Source organism: Staurois parvus, unplaced genomic scaffold (genome assembly GCF_062004578.1).
Source record: "Staurois parvus isolate SC_StPar_1 unplaced genomic scaffold, SC_StPar_1.0 ptg000454l, whole genome shotgun sequence".
NCBI lineage: Eukaryota > Metazoa > Chordata > Amphibia > Anura > Ranidae > Staurois > Staurois parvus.
In genome coordinates, this window is record NW_028318250.1 from 8,729,639 (window position 1) to 8,746,796 (window position 17,158).

General features: G+C 44.5%; 1 long non-coding RNA gene across 1 annotated transcript in view; it reads right to left on the reverse strand.

Annotated features, from left to right (window-relative positions):
* Positions 1-889: 889 nt before the first annotated feature.
* LOC149453037 (uncharacterized) overlaps positions 890-17,158 on the reverse strand; it is a 55,812-nt gene continuing 39,543 nt past the window's right edge. Inside the window, exon 2 of the long non-coding RNA XR_016314745.1 lies at positions 890-1,069. This is a non-coding gene — a long non-coding RNA (uncharacterized LOC149453037). The remainder of the gene's footprint in view (positions 1,070-17,158) is intronic.

The window sequence follows — 17,158 nt, forward strand, 5'->3', positions numbered from 1 at the left end:
AACTCCACCCAGTTGACCTTGTCCCTTTGTTTACCCAGGAGATGTCATTTGACCCTATTTAACGAGAGTATCACAGTCAGGGGTTAGGCTTGGAGACCAGTAGCTATAGCAATAGAGATGTTCACACCGACCAGCAGGATAAGTACATGAGCAGATTACCCTGGTGAATGATGCAGACTCCCCTGAGGCTAGAGATCTAAGCAACAACGTGTCTTCACTATACTATTGTAGAGTGCCCAGTCATGCATGATTTGTGTGATGGCACATAATGGAATTAAACCCAAAAGCAAATATTTATTACATTGCAACTTACCAATGCTTAGATGTGATGGCTACATTAGTTTTCTTTTTTAGGCTTTCTTTCTTCTATTTTCATTGGGTGATACAGCAGAATGCATCCGTTAAAGTGATGAGACAAACCATTTAATACTGACAGGATACTTACAATGATCAGCTTTTATTTATTTATATAAAACCTATATCCCAAAAGGAAAAAAACTGTTTCCTGTAACTGATTATAAAGTGCAAGCTGGAGTTTGGCTTCAATTTAGTAGTGCATTTAAATCTGCTAGTACATCTAACACTGCCCTCCATCCAGAATGACAATGTTGCTGTCCAATGGTGCCCCCTTTGCTCTTTCATCTAGAGTGGGTGCACTCTAATACAGGAGGTGTGTTACTAGCCAGATCACCAGGGGAAAACAGAGGGAAAAAATCCTAACAAAAAGAAAACTAATGCAGCCACCACATCTAATGACTGATAATCTGCAATATTAGTACACCTTAGGAGGTACTAGTACACCTTAGGAGGTACTATCCCCTCTTAAATATACGCAAATTAGAAAAAGTGTAAAATTGGGATTTCAAAGGTATGACATGGACAAGATATATCAGTATAAAACTGTTGTTTTATTTTCCATACATCACAAAAATCCATAAAAAGTTTGAAAATATGTGACCATCTTAGCCAGCCAGTATAGCCATACATACTGTATATTCATGAGATCATATTCATAGGTGGTCCACGCATTTCGCAGGAAACTCACTTCATCAGGACCTTGTATCAGTTGCTGAAACAAGATACATGCATAAATTATAATCAGAAAACATATAACAGTTTCATATTTTGTAAGAAATCTCTCCTAAATTTTACATGATAGAAATTATTATTGTTATGGCAATACCAATCTCTAGTTGAAAAATACCCACTCTGGATCATGAGAAAGAGTAAAAGAAAAAGAAAAAGAGAGGAAAAAACTGATGAATTATTCAAGATAGTAATTATATTTAGCACCTTATATTCACATATATTGCAATGTGTGCGCGGCTATCACGCCTGCTGGGCCCATGGGGACAGGTCTAATCTGTAGACACAACACAACTTATAGCAGTCTCTGAAAAACCCCATACAGAATTAAATACTTATGTATCCTATAAGATATATATCTAAATAACCTAAAGAGTGACCTAAAGGTGTCAGAATATATTAGGACTCTTACCTATAATACCCAAATAGATACTAGCTCCACACAACTTTGAGGAACTCTGGGTAGATAACTTGGGGTGTTAGCCCCATGTATGAAATCAATTGTCAAAAATAGAGATCAGCCATCTGTTGCCTGTATAGGCCATAAACTATCTCCACAGATGAGTCTATAAATTAAAAAGAGCCCCACAATGAGTTCAAAAATAATCATCCTATATAGGAACCCCCCCAAAAAAGCATTCAGATATCACAAACAAGACTCACCTAGATCAAGCTGCTGTAACACCAACCCTCAAAAAGCACATGGTCAAAATGGTGGCAGAGAGAAAGACTCTCATCATTAGCCAACTATATATAGTGTAGGTACCTGAGAAGATCCTCCCTGAGGTTGCCTTCATTAGCGGGGTCAGGTTGTTAAAGGCCTATCATGCCTGAGGAATCAAGGCAGACTCCTCCCCCCACTTATAGGTTCTAGATGATGCCCTCACCAATTACCTGTGTCAGCCACCAACTTTGGGGCGGTCCCCACTACTGCTATATCCTGTAATGGCACACTGACCATACTAGATAGTTCAGCATGCAGAGACCGCAACCAGAAATGAGGAGGGACCTACTCCTGATCACCGAAAGTGACGCACATGTGTCATGACATCACTTCGGAGTTGGCGGCGATTGCGTTCCATGGTGGAGTGCATCTACAGGGAAGATGGAGCAGGAAGATGGTAAAAGCACAATACATATGCCCATCATCAACAGGCCGAATGTAGTGCCACCTGGACCAGATATCCCTGTACCACTGGCCAAAGGGGCAAATACTAACCGCCACCAGAAAGCTGCAAGTGGGGGGGACAAGGACCCGACATTGCAGGTTGGTGCCTCATAGCCACAAAGCCACATGTAAATAAAAAATAAAAAATTAAGATAGATAAAAAATATTCAAAAAACTATAACAATTGTAAAAAACCCCATAACAAAATATTCAATTAAACAATTAATTAATACCATTATAATATTATTCCCTATTCTATTCTATTTTTTCCTTCTCAATCTTCCATTCTATTAAGAGGGTTTACAATCAAGGTAACACCACAATATCAACATTCCTATATGCCAGATATGAAGGTATTACATTCTTAAAAAGTTCCTCCCCTATTATATCACAATGTAACTTTTTTTTCCTACTACTGTTGCCCCTTAACAAAAGGGTAAGAAGTTAAATTTGCAATGGAATTATAATGTTAGATCAATATCAATGTTTAAAGAAAGGGGGCAAAGCTAATGGCATCATTCAAACTGGGCGGGGGGGGGGGGGGGGGGTTAATTGCTTGTAATCTATTAATCCACCTTGCCTCAATCTGTTGTACCTTTTTCTCAAAGTCACCACCTCTGGGGGACGGGTGAACTCTTGCCAAAGCTTGAAATTGGAGTAAATTTGTTTGGTAATCATGATACCTAGCAAAATGATTAGCAACTGATTTTTCTGTAATATCACATTGTATATCCAATCTGATTTCTAATTCACTTCCAAAAGTTATGTTTAGTTTTACCTACCTAGTAGCTATTACAACTACATGTGAGTAAGTATACAATGCCAGTTGTCTTGCAAATTACAAAATGTTTTGCCTCAAGTTTTCCCCATTTGGTAGGGTAAAGGATTTGCCTTGTTTAATGAACTGACAAAATGCGCAAGTCTCACACTTAAAAGTGCCTTTTGGAAGGGAGCCACAGGGATTTTGGTTTCTTTCTTTTACATGTGATGTGTGGTTCAGAATCTATAAATAACAGAAGAATAGGGTCATACTGTAACAAGTGCCAATGGTTGTTTAGAATGTATCTATATATGTAATATGTAGATATGTAAGTAATTGTTTATGTTGATCATTGTATTTCATAATGGGCCTAATTATTAATTTTTTATCTGCAGGCCCCTCTCCTTGAAATAAGAGTAAATCTTTTTTTTTTATAATTAACATTTTTATTAAGTTTTCACATGTATATACAGGTGCAACTCGAAAAATTAGAATATTGTGCAAAAGTTCATTTATTTCAGTAATGCAACTTAAAAGGTGAAACTAATATATGAGATAGACCCATTACATGCAAAGCAAGATAGTTCAAGCCGTGATTTGTCATAATTGTGATGATTATGGCTTACAGCTCATGAAAACCCCAAATCCACAATCTCAGAAAATTAGAATATTGTGAAAAGGTGCAATATTCTAGGCTCAAAGTGTCCCACTCTAATCAGCTAATTAAGCCATAACACCTGCAAAGGGTTCCTGAGCCTTTAAATGGTCTCTCAGTCTGGTTCAGTAGGAATCACAATCATGGGAAAGACTGCTGACCTGACAGTCGTGCAGAAAACCATAACTGACATCCTCCATAAGGAGGGAAAGCCTCAAAAGGTAATTGCAAAAGAAGTTGGATGTTCCCAAAGTGCTGTATCAAAACACATTAATAGAAAGTTATGTGGAAGGAAAGGTCAGCACAGTCTGCCTCCTAGACACATCCTTGATGCTCCTCACATTAATGGAAAAGATAGAGATCTCAGCCATCATGGGAAAGAGATGAAGGGGTTAGTCGGCAGGGGCTGTGCCTACCTCCCCTGGGGAGGGGGGGCGACCTCTGCGGCCTGGCCAGAGTCCTGGCTCAGTCCGATCTGGTTGAGGACCTCGTTGAGGGCGGGAGGGGCAGGAGGGCCAGGGGCGGGGGGGGGCAGGGTCCAGGGGGGCTGGGGTGGGAGGAGGGGGGTTCCTCTTACCTGGGTCCTTTGGGGGTTTCTGTGTTGCTGGTTTGGCGGCAGGGCCCTTGCTCAGGGCCCCAGCATACGTCCTGCTTCTCTCTGGGCAGTCCCTGTAGACGTGCTCTGACCGTCCACAGAGGTTGCAGGTTTTGGACCTCGGGCAATCCTTGGTCTCGTGACCTGCAGACCGACAGAACCTACATGAAAGCACTTGGCAATCCTTACCCTCGTGCCCCGGCTGTCCGCACCTGCGGCATGACTGGGGTTGATCCGGGTAGTGTAGGAGTCCTGCTGACGCTCCCAGGGAAAAGCACTGTTGCAGGTGTTGGAGATCTCCAGCGGGACGATCTCTCAGCAATCTGCAAAACACAGACCACTTACCTGTCCAGAAGCCGTTGGCGTCTAGTATCCGGACTGGGTCCTTCAACACGACGCAAAACCTTTGGAGGTAGGTGGCGATGTCTCTACCAGGGACATGAGGGTTCCTCATGGACACCGTGATCCGCCTTTCGTCCCTTTGAATGGGAGAGTTCGCGATGAACTTTCGGAAGAGGGAGTCGGGTCCAGAGGTCTTCACTGCCTCCCAGTACCTTCTGCATACCTGTAGAGAAACAAAAGTTACGAAGAAAATACCTTTCATGAAGGATTGCACCGACAGGGTCTCTGCCTTGCTAAATCCTTGTTCAAGGATCATTTTCTTCCCGAAGACTTCCGGGGTCATGTCCGGGACTCTGCCGTCCACTTCTTTCGGCCGCAGCACGACTGTCTGCTTCATCCAGGGCTCCAGTGGAGGGAGACCGTCTGCAGGGCCGGAGCGATCTGAGGTGGAGGTGGAGGCGGAGGGGGCTTCTCCCGGGGTCTTGGCGGTGGTGGCGTTCTGTGGCTTCTTCGCGGTTTGCTTATTCTTCCCCATCTTGTCGCAGAGGAGTTCTCAGGAGGGCTTCCCAGAGATCTTGATCGGATTCCTTCTCCTTCTTCTTCCTCGGCGGCTTCACTCTCGCTTGCTTAGCCTTTGAAAAGGCTATTGAGCGTCTACTGCCCGGAGGTAGTAACGCAGAGTGAACAAGGGGGGGGAGATCACAAACTCGTTCTGTGTGGGGGCTAAGCCTCAAACCCAATAGCAGCAAGCAGGTGAAGCCGAATTTAATCGACGATCCTACAAGGCCGAGAAGAGGGTACCCCACACAGACCAAATGGCTGGGATAGATGCAAGTGGTTCTCAACGTCCTAGCTGGAAGCAGGGACACCCCTAAAGGCAAGGTCGATACTACACTTGATCTTAGCCAAGAGGCAGACTGTGCTGACCTTTCTTTCCACACAGCAGAGTGATGTGTACATGCTTCAGGAGTGCGCACTTCCCCCTCTGAGGAGGTACACTCATTTGTCCTCCCAGTGGACCCACGGTCCCTCCTACTGGTCTGGGGGTGGCGATTGCAAGTCCGCAGGGGTTGCAGTTCTTATCAGGGGAGGACGTTTCACTGTTGACTCCGTCCATGAGCTTGTCTGTGGCCGCCTTCTGGTCATAGACGGTTCGTGGGCGGGGGAGCCCGTTAGGCTCATCAACGTGTACGCCTCCCCGGAGAAGAACGCGCGGCTGGAACTTTTCCAAACCCTGCGGACGCAACTCGCCACAACGAGAACAGTAGTAATCGGTGGTGATTTTAACTGTCCGATAGAGGAGGATGGGCGCAGCTCCAGCATGTACGCAAAACTCGACGCCACCTCGAAGCTGCTCCGGGAGATGATTGCGGAGGCTTCCCTGCGAGACGCAGTGGGATCCGTGGGGCGCGGTTCCGTGAACTACTCATGGAGCCGCCCCGATGGATCTGTGCGCTCCAGGATTGACTTTGTGCTCACCTCCAGGGCAGTCAGACACCGCGGGTTCTCCATGGTTCCCTGCTTTTTCTCTGACCACAGGGCCATTCACTTTCAAGGTGATCTGGGAGAGGGCTTTGCCCCGGGCCCAGGCTCCTGGAAGCTGAATTGCACCCTGCTGGACGATGAGGAACTGCTAGAGGAGCTCAGGGAAACCTACGGTGCCTGGCGAGGGGAGAAGTCTTTCTTTCCCAAGGTAAGCGACTGGTGGGAGTTCGTGAAAGTCAAGCTGCGCAGCTTCTTTCAGGCCAGGGGACGCCAGCAAGTGTGCGCCAGGAGGAGGGAACTCAGGAGGCTGCAGCGTCAGCTGCAGTCCCTGCAGGACCTTCATCTCTGTGGCTGGGACGTGAGGCAAGACCTGGAGGACACCAAGAAGAGCTTGAAAAAGCACTTTGAGGAAGAATCCAGGCACATTGTCTTCCGTGCCAAGGTGGAGCATCTCGAGAAAGGTGAGAAGTGTAACTCTTTCTTTTTCAGGAAACTCCACTCAGGACACACTCCCCTGTCTGAGCTGCGCGACAAGACTGGAACACTCCAGAAGGGGAAGGAGGCCATGATGGAAGTGGTCAGCGACTACTACTCCGACCTCTACTCCCCCAAAGCAACAGACACGGCAGCGGCCGACAGGTTCTTGTCAGGTATCTCTAATGCTATTGATCCTGCAGGTTTGTCGGCCACCAACGCCCCCTTGACGTTGGAGGAACTGCACTCTGCCGCTAAATCCTTTAGGCGAGGCAGGACCCCGGGCTGCGACGGTCTCCCAGCGGAGCTCTATGTAGCGCTGTGGGATCTCGTGGGCCCGGACCTGCTCGAGCTGTACGAGGAGATGGTGGTGGAGGGCAAGATGCCTCCTTCGTTGAGGGAGGGGATGATCACGATCCTGTACAAGCGTAAGGGGGAGAGATGTGACTTGAAAAATTGGCGTCCCATCTCTCTCTTGAACGTGGACTACAAGATCCTCGCCAAAGTTATGGGGAACAGGTTGAAGGCTGTCATCGGACAGATAATCCACCCGGATCAGACTTGTAGCATTCCTGGCCGCAGGATTGCGGACAGCCTAGTGCTTGTCCGGGACACGGTCCAGTACATCAAAGACCGCCGTGTGCACGCGGCCCTGGTCAGTCTTGACCAGGAAAAGGCCTTTGACCGTGTCTCCCATGGGTTTATGTGCAGAGCCCTGCACAGGTTTGGTCTTGGGGAAATGTTCTGTTCGGTTGTGGATATGATGTATAACGGCATTTGTAGTTCCGTGCAGGTGAACGGCTGGAAGACTGACCCCTTCCCGGTCCTCTCCGGGGTCAGACAAGGCTGTCCTCTCTCACCTCTGCTTTTTGTTTGCTGTATAGAGCTCTTCGCCGAATGCATCAGACGGAATCCAGAGATCGGGGGAATCACCGCACCGGGACCAGACAGACGGGAAGTGAAGTGCTCGCTCTACATGGACGACGTGACGGTGTTCTGTGCCAACCAGCGCTCCATCGACCTGCTCGTCCAGACCTGCGAGGACTTCGGCCAAGCTTCGGGGGCAAAGGTCAACTGCGGGAAGTCGGAAGTCATGCTCTTCGGAAAGTGGTTCCTGCCTTCTTCTGCATCCATGCCCTTTGGCATCAAGACAGACTTCATGAAAATTTTGGGAGTTTGGTTTGGTGCCGAGGGCGCAGCCCTGAAGTCTTGGGAGGAGAGACTGGCCAAGATGCGTCAAAAGTTTGGACTTTGGAGCCTCAGAGACCTCTCCATCGAAGGGAAGACACTGGTATTCCGCAGCGAGATTCTCCCTGTGTTGCAGTACCTCGCCCAGGCCTGGCCCCCTCGGGTCAACACCTGTAAGGCCATCACCAGGGCGGTGTTTCACTTCATCTGGGGCTCCAAGATGGACAGAGTGAAGCGGGCAGTCATGTTCAAGGAACCCCTCAAGGGCGGTAAGGGCGTGCCCAACATCGCCACCCAGCTGAGGGTGTTCTTTGCTTGCAACTGCATCCGCAGAACTTTGCCCAGACGGATTATGGACTCTGGCGGGAACGCAATGTCTCGCTTCTTCCTGTTGCCTCTCTGGAGGTCCCTGGGGTGGGACACTTGGGATAGTTCCATCCCCTACAACTGGGACACTCCTTGGTACTACTTGGATACCTTCAAGTTCATCAGGGAGCAAGGGCTGCAGGGAGTCAAGCCGGACTTGTGGAAGCCAAAGACTATCTACAAGCTCATCCGAGCCAGCGACATTTTGGAGTCGGTTCCAGGCCTGCCTTCAGACACCTGCAAGGTGGTCTGGAGGAATGTTTCTTCCAACATTCTTACCAACAGGCACAAAGACCTGGCATGGATGGCAATCCAAGGGGGGTTGCCTCTCAGGACATTTATGCATGCCAGGAACCTGAGCAGATACAGACACTGCCCCTTCTGCATCATCCACGAGGAAACGTCTTACCACGTTTTCTGGGAGTGCTCATTTGCTCAGGCCCTGTTGGGGGCCCTGGAACCTGAATTCAAGGACTTTGTACCACAAACAGCCATCACTCACTTTGGGGTGTTGAATGGACTGTCCTGTGGAACCTTTTCTCTGGAGGACATTGACGGCGCCTGGCGGGTGCTGTGTTGCTTTAAGGATGCTTTATGGTGCGCCAGAAAGCGCCTCATCCACCAGCGGGAGAGGATGTCCATTGAGGACTGCCACAGACTGATCCTCAGTCTGCTCAGAGACTATTCCTTGATGGACTTTAAGGAGGAAGAGGACGTCTGAAGATTTCCCCCTTCCCCCTACTCCCCCTTGCGTGTCTTTGTCTTTTCAATAAAGCTTCGGGCCTGTGTTTCCCCCTTTCTTCCCTTCCCCCCCCCACACACCCGATGCCTATTGTAAATTGTGACTTTCGGTTTTTCGTTTTTTTCGCTTTCGTTTATTGCATGACTTAGTACTGTGTATCAGGATGCTATGGTTTTTGGGGTAAGCGGCGTCATGCATGACGTGGCGGTCTGGGGATTCATCCTCTGCACATCACGTCAGGCATCATACCGCTGAGCGAATGTATTTATTTCTGAATGTATTTATTGTATGCTTGGAACTGTATTGCTATGTGGTGTGCTGCGTCGCAGTACAGGGTGAGATGTACCCCGATTACACGTATCATGTTGTTTTTGATGCTTCTGTAATAAAAGTATCTTTTCAATCAAAAAAAAAAGTTATGTGGAAGGGAAAAGTGTGGAAGAAAAAGGTGCACAAGCAGCAGGGATGACCGTAGCCTGGAGAGCATTGTCAGGAAAAGGCCATTCAAAAGTGTTGGGGACTTTCACAAGGAGTGGACTGAGGCTGGAGTCAGTGCATCAAGAGCCACCACACACAGACGGATACTGCACATGGGCTTCAAATGTCATATTCCTCTTGTCAAGCCGCTCCTCAACAACAAACAACGTCAGAAGCGTCTTACCTGGACTAAAGAAAAACAGACCTGGTTTGTTGCTCAGTGGTCCAAAGTCCTCTTTTCTGATGAGAGCAACTTTTGCATCTCATTTGGAAACCAAGGACCCAGAGTATGGAGGAAGAATGGAGAGGCACACACTGCAAGATGTTTGAAGTCCAGTGTGAAGTTTCCACAGTTTGTGTTGATTTGGGGAGCCATGTCATCTGCTGGTGTTGGTCCACTGTGCTTCATTAAGTCCAGTGTCAACGCAGCCATCTACCAGGAGATTTTGGAGCACTCCCTTCCTTCCACAGACGAGCTATATGGGGATGTTGACTTCATTTTCCAGCAGGACTTGGCACCTGCCCACACTGCCAAAAGCACCAAAACCTGGTTCAATGACCGTGGGATTACTGTGCTTGATTGGCCAGCAAACTCGCCTGACCTGAACCCCATAGAGAATCTATGGAGCATTGCCAAGAGAAAGATGAGAGACTTGAGATTGAACAATGCAGAAAAGCTGAAGGCCGCTATTGAAGCATCCTGGTCTTCCATAACACCTCAGCAGTGCCACAGGCTGATAGCTTCCATGCCACGCCGCATTGAGGCAGTAATTGCTGCAAAAGGGGCCCAAACCAAGTACTGAGTACATATGCATGCTTATATTTTTCAGAAGTCCGATATTGTTCTATGTACAATCCTTGTTTTATTGATTGCATGTAATATTCTAATTTTCTTAGATTGTGGATTTGGGGTTTTCATGAGCTGTAAGCAGGGGCGGACTGACAACTCATGGGGCCCCTGGGCAATAGGGGATGATGGGGCCCCTGTGTCCTTGCCCAAACTCAAAAAAGCCTATGCAAAAGGTACCAGGGGCATCTCATGGGGCCCCCTACTGACCCCGGGCCCTCTGGCTGTAAGCCATAATCATCACAATTATGAAAAATCGCGGCTTGTACTATCTTGCTTTGCATGTAAGGAATCTATCTCATATATTAGTTTCACCTTTTAAGTTGCATTACTAAAATAACTAATGAACTTTTGCACAATATTCTAATTTTACGAGTTTTACCTGTAGATACATGAAATTTAAGGAAAAGAAGATAAAGAAAAGGCTCATCAATGATAATAACATGAGAATAAAAAAAAACATACAATGTCAATAAAGCAACAGTGGAAGTATAATCAAGCCCATACATTTCAAGCAGGTTGAACAGAGATATAAAACGTCCCATGGGTTCCATACTGCTTCAAATGAGATTATAGAGTTGGCACGTAAAGCGGGTAGATATTCCATTTTTCTGATGTCTGCAATAATCTTAAATAATGTCAGCACTGAAGGGGGTGTAGGGGAGAGCTAGCTCATTGGAATGCTTCTCCTGGCCCCTGTCAAAATATGAACGGAGAGTTTCTTTAACAGTTTAGAAAGACCCGGGAAGGGCAGACCCAATAGAAAATAAAGGGGCTCAAAAGGGAGGGAGGTATGCAGTACCAATCGTAGCAAGGACAGAACCTCTTCCCAGAAGGGAGTGATAAACCTACATTCCCAAAAAATATGATAAAGGGAGCCGGATTCCCTCCCGCAGCGCCAGCAGACAGGAGAAGCACTCGGATTACGGGCATGGAGCACATCAGGGGTTCTATACCAAAACATTATGATTTTGTAAGCATTTTCTTTATAGACTACGCACATAGAAGATCTGGATGCGTTTTCCCATATTTTCCTCCACTGCAACAGATCAATGTCACAGCAGAGAAACTGGGACCACTTACGCATATAGTGATGGGTGTCATTAGATAAGGGAGAAAGGTCCATAAGAAGCTTATATGTATTGGAGATTATGCCCCTTTGATGTGGGCCTAGAATACACAAGCGCTCAAAGGGGGTAGGCTTTTCCAAAGTCAATGAGGGTGGTAAGGTAGAAAAGAAATGGCGTATCTGAAAATAGACATAGAAGTGTTGGGGAGGTAGGTGGGTATTTTTCTGGATATCGGAGAAAGATTAAAATTTCCGAGTCACGGGATGGACCAGATGGTGTAGTTGGAAGAGATCGGCTGAGGCCCATGGGAGCATCCGGTACAAGGGCAAACTATCCGGAAGGGTGGGATTAAAGAGAACATTGGTCAGAGGGGAGCAATCAGAGGCCAATGCAAATTTAACCTTACATCTCCTCCAGATAGACAGGGAGAATTGCATGGGTCCAAGCAAGAGGTGTCGGTAAGAAGCGGTATCCACCACTGACGTAGCCCAGAGAAGAGAGCATAGATGAGTCGGAGTTAGTTGTAAGGTTTCAATCTCGGTCCATTTGTTGGGGGGCGTAATAAGAATAAATCTTGTGGATTGTTATTTGCTTCTATATAGGCTTCTTTCAGAGACCTATTGCTATAACCCAGATCTTCAAACTGTTTTCATAGATTGTCCGCTTCTTTCTTATAATCTGATTCATCGCTACAATTACGTTTGACTCTAAAATATTGTCCTTACGGTATTGAATTTTTTAAATGAACAGGATGGGCACTTTTAACCTCCCTAGCGGTCTGATTATGTCCATATTTCTGTGCTTAAAGTGGTAAATTTTTTTGCATGGAAATATGTATTTTTTTTATTGTAGGCCTGTAATTTTTAGGAGTAACTCACTGAAATCTGTCCGAACAAGAGTCTAGTAAACATCCCGGGTATGTTAAAATTTGAAACACGAAATCATAAATTATAATTTAATAAATCTTCATAAAAAATAATAATATAATAATAATACATTTAATTCAATAATATAATCAAACCAAAAACACTGAATTTTGAAATATAGCGCTAAGTTCGCACATCACTGAGCAAAGTCGCAAAATCGTTTTCAGTGTCTGATGACGAATTTCCCCACGAATCATTATCACTCAATTCTGCAAGTAGTTCTAATTTACTCTTGCTGTTCTCTAGCTGGTCTAAAACCGATTTTGACCTAAAAGGGACGTTTTTTGGACGCCATGGACGTTTCTCAGTTTCCAGGCAGAAAGAACATTAAAAATGCAGGCAGGGCACAGGACAAAGCACTAGGGACAAAATGTATGTGAAATGGTTTGATACAGTAATGTTTTACTATGTTATTTTAGTGAATTTAGTGAATGTCACTTTTTGTCATTTTCAAATTTCCCGCCGCTCAGTCTCCGTACGTCCCGACATCGCAGGGGACGGAACCCAGAAGACAGATGCCGGCATCCGCTGGAGGACATTACAGGGGACACTGCAGGACATCGCGAGAGCGCAGGACAAGGTAAGAGAAGAACAGATCCCGGAGCAACGCCGCATGGTAAGCCCGAGTGTAGCTTGGGGTTACCGCTTGTGGTACTGAAACTTTATCCTGAGCTACACTCGGGAATACCGCCAGGGAGGTTAAAATGCAGAAGTGAATTTCCTGCCATGCTTTTCCGATATAAGTTGGTTGTTATCAAACCATCCGTTTTTTTTTTCAGATGTAGAGATCCAAAAATGGAAGACATTCATGGTCCCAGCTCAATGCAAAGGATAGATTGAAACTGTTCCTATTTAGATTGTCTGCAAATTATTCCAAGAAGTCGCTCGATGCTGTCCAAAAAATTATGATATCGTCGATATACCAGCGCCACAGCAATATGTGGAACAGGTATGTCGACATCTCATCAGAGGAGAACATTTGACATTCCCACCCCACAGGTACAGGGTTCCCCAAAGTTGTGTGGAGTTAGTACCTATTTGGGTAATATAGGTAAGAATCCTAATATATTCTGACACCTAGAAAGCTGATGTGGTGTGGATTGAACCTCAGGTTTCACAGCTAATTGATACAGTAGCTGTTCACAGGTTCACAGTAGTAAATACCGCAATGTTAAGGAGCGGGCGGCTGTCGGCGGCCTTAATAACCAGTATCTGTCATGGTTGTTAAGGAGCGGGCGGCCTCCACTTCTTTAACAACTGAGTCTTCAGCTGCCAGAGTTGTTCCCTGCTGACAGCTGAATGTAAACAAAACAATCATCGTCACTTAAAAATTACTGAAAAAAAAACTGTGTGGGGCCCCCCAAATCCACACCAAACCCTTAGATTCCTCGCTGACAGCTGATGACTCATCAGTTGTTAAGGACGCAGCGGCCTCCCACTCCTTAACAACCATGATGTTCACTAACAACCGACTCCTTACTATCACATGCCTGGGCCACTACTTATTTACCATATTAATTTATTTTCTTTTGTGAATTGACGAAAACTCCTGTTTTATGCTGTATTTACCAAGCATTTTTGTTTTATGCAGTAAATACCTCATAAAGCAATAGTAAACTGACATTTTCAGGATCACATGCAATATTTGGGAAAACACCTAATTGCTGCATGTGATCTGCATTTGTGAATGGAGCACACTGTATGTCAGCAACTTCAGTAAGTGGCAGACAAGGCTTTTGACAGAAAACTATCATCACTTATTAGATTGTAAGCTCCCAGGAGTAGGGCCCTCCTGACTTTCTTGTATTGTAATGTATTGTCTCTCTTTATGTTGTAAAGTACTGAGCAAACTGTTGGCGCTATATAAATCCTGAATAATAAAAATAATAAAAATATATCCACACCACATTATGTGCACAAGACCCACTGCAATTCTGTATAAATCCAGGAAGTGTGAATTGGGATGGAGAAAACACACTTCCTTCATGTATTGGGATGGGAGGGGTTGGCCCTCAATAAATACAAAGTGGTAATGTATCTTTTTTTGCAAGTTGTATTCTGGTAACACCTTGTTTTATATCTATAATTAATTCATTGTTTGCCATCATTTTTTAACACTCTAAGCCTAGCTTAGAGACTCATAAATGTCTATGAAACTTCATAGTCTGGTTCACTGATTAATGTGACAAACACATTTTGAAGGAATATTGCACAGGAAATGTAAATGCTTCAACCACAAAAAAAAAAAAGATGAGCTATTGCAAAATTATTATTAATCAACACAAAAACTATATGTGCAAAAAAAAGTAGGATTTTGAAACAAGTGGCTTCAGCTTCTCTTTCCTATTACAATGAAATATTTTGCAATCTGTTTCTATGTAAAGAGTTTGCACTGTCAAATAATTTGTGGGGGTGTGCTTAAATCTGAGGAATTTACAAAATTATCAGACTGATAAATTACACATTTACCGGTAGTTACTGATGGCAAAAAAAGTGATGTGGAAAGTGCAGCCCCCGGCAATATGCTAGCTTAGTTCCTGTGATGTCATATACTGGATTTTAAATCACTAATAATTAATTCATTTGAAATGAGTATGGTAATGGATAATGCCTGCACCACAACCCAATGCCTGCCTGACATACCAAGAAGTAGATAAATATGGGACTTTATCTGATACTCGCTCTCAGGGAACAATATCACACAGGGCTTAATTTACTAAAACTGGAGAGTGTAAAATCTGGTGAAGCTCGGCATAGTAACCAATCAGCTTCCAGGTTTTTTTTTGTCAAAGCTTAATTGAACAACCTGAAGTTAGAAGCTGACTGGCTACCATGTACAGCTGTACAGAGTTTTGCACTTTCCAGTTTTAGTAAGTCAACCTCATAATGTTTTAAATCCAGAAGTTTCTGTACATGTAATGTTGCACATGACCAATGATTAAAAATAGATAACAATTCAGAGATAGTTTCCCACATATGGTTAAAGCAAAGTATTGTTATAACATGTCATATCTCACCCAATTATATTAACCTCCCTGGCGGTCTAACTAATCAATATTTTTGAATGTCAAAAAGGTACATTATTTTGCATGGAAATTTGTTGTTTTTTATTGTAGGCCTGTAATTCTTAGGAATAACTCACTTAAATCTGTCCAAACAAGAGTCTAGTAACATCCCAGGTTGATAAAGTTTGAAACATGAAATCATAAATTATAATATAATAAATAATTATAAAAAAAAAATAATAATAATAAATTTAATTCAATAATGCAATCAAATCAAAAACACTGAAATTTTAACCACTTCCAGACCGGACACTTTTACCCCCTTCCTGACCAGGCAATTTTCAGCTTTCAGAGCTATCACATTTTGAATGACAATTGCACGGTCATGCAACACTGTGCCCAAATGAATTTTTTACCATTTTTTTGAGACAGATAAAGCTTTATTTTGGTGGTATTTATTCACCGCTGGGATTTTTATTTTTTTTTGCTATGTAAATGAAAAAGTCCAAACATTTTTTAAAAAAGTGTTTTTTTTTATAAAATTTTGCAAATAAATAATATTTCATCATAAATCTTTGCCAAAATTTATTCCGTTATCTTTTTAGTAAAAAAAAAAAATCCAAATTAGTTTATAACCAAAAATTATAATTTTTAAACATTTTTTTTTACATTTTTATTTTTTTATTTTTTTTACATACTGTCACCCTAGCAGTACAGTGTCACCATGGTGACACTGTACTACTTGTGGGGGTGATGAAGATTTTTTTTTTTTTTACACTGATTGCTTTTACACCCATATAGGATGTAAAAGCAATCATTTCTCTTTCTCTCTGTGTGCATTCTTGCACTCACTGAGAAGTACTGAGTGAGCTGTAATTGGTCACAGCTTGTCACATGGTACAAGGCTGTTGTGAATAGTCTTGTACCATGTGACCTCTGTGATCATTCACAGATTTCACACATAGTAAGCAATGATGTCACGAGTGACATCTTGCTTACTACTTTGCATGTGATCACTGATTGGCCAATCAGTGATCACATGATCGGGACCTCGTACAGAGGTCCCGTCCGACGATCGGTGTTTCACTTTGTCCGGAGGACACAGCGGGCACCGGATCGCGGTGCTGCGTGCTCCGAGGGAGTGCGCACAAGCAGTGTGCGGGGAGGCCGTTTGTAAACGGCCACCCGACTCTGCACTGCCACCGTCCGGCCGTTTATACGCAACGGCTGGTCGGGAAGTGGTTAAATAGAGCGCCAAGTTCGCACATCACTGAGCTCAGTCGCAGAATCGTTTTCAGTGTCTGATGACAAATTTCCCCACGAATCATTATCGCTCAATTCTGCAAGTGATTACAATTTGCTATCGCTGTTTTCTAGCTGATCTAAAACCACTTTTGACCTAAAGGGATGCTTTTTGGATGCCATGGATGTTCTCAAGTTTCCATGCAGAAAGAACGGTAAAAGTGCAGACAGGGCACAGGACAAAGCACTAGGGACAAAACTGAGGTGAAATGGTTTGATACAGTAATGTAATACTAACAGATTACAATGTATTGTGTGTAGGTCATATTTTTACTTTTTTGAATCTCCCACCGGTTCCGCCCTCCTGCGTCCCGACGCTCGCAGGGAACGGAACCCGGAAGCCAGCATCGGCTGGAGGACACAGCGGGAGAACATCACGGGATTGCAGGACAATGTAAGGATCAAGGGATCGCAGGACAAGCACTGCAGTGTAATCCCGAGTGTGGCACTGGGTTACCGCTTTTGGTACTGTAAATTAACCCCCAGCCACTCTCAGGATTACTACTAGGAAGATTAACACCATGAACTGTACAACTCTAAACCTGAATGTTCACATTACATAATATTCAATAATTATGCAGTGAAAGGGCGAGATCACATCTTTACGCATTTCGCATAGTAGCTTCCTCAAGAGAAGTTTAGCCTGTATCAGTGGGTGGGATCAGTCCAT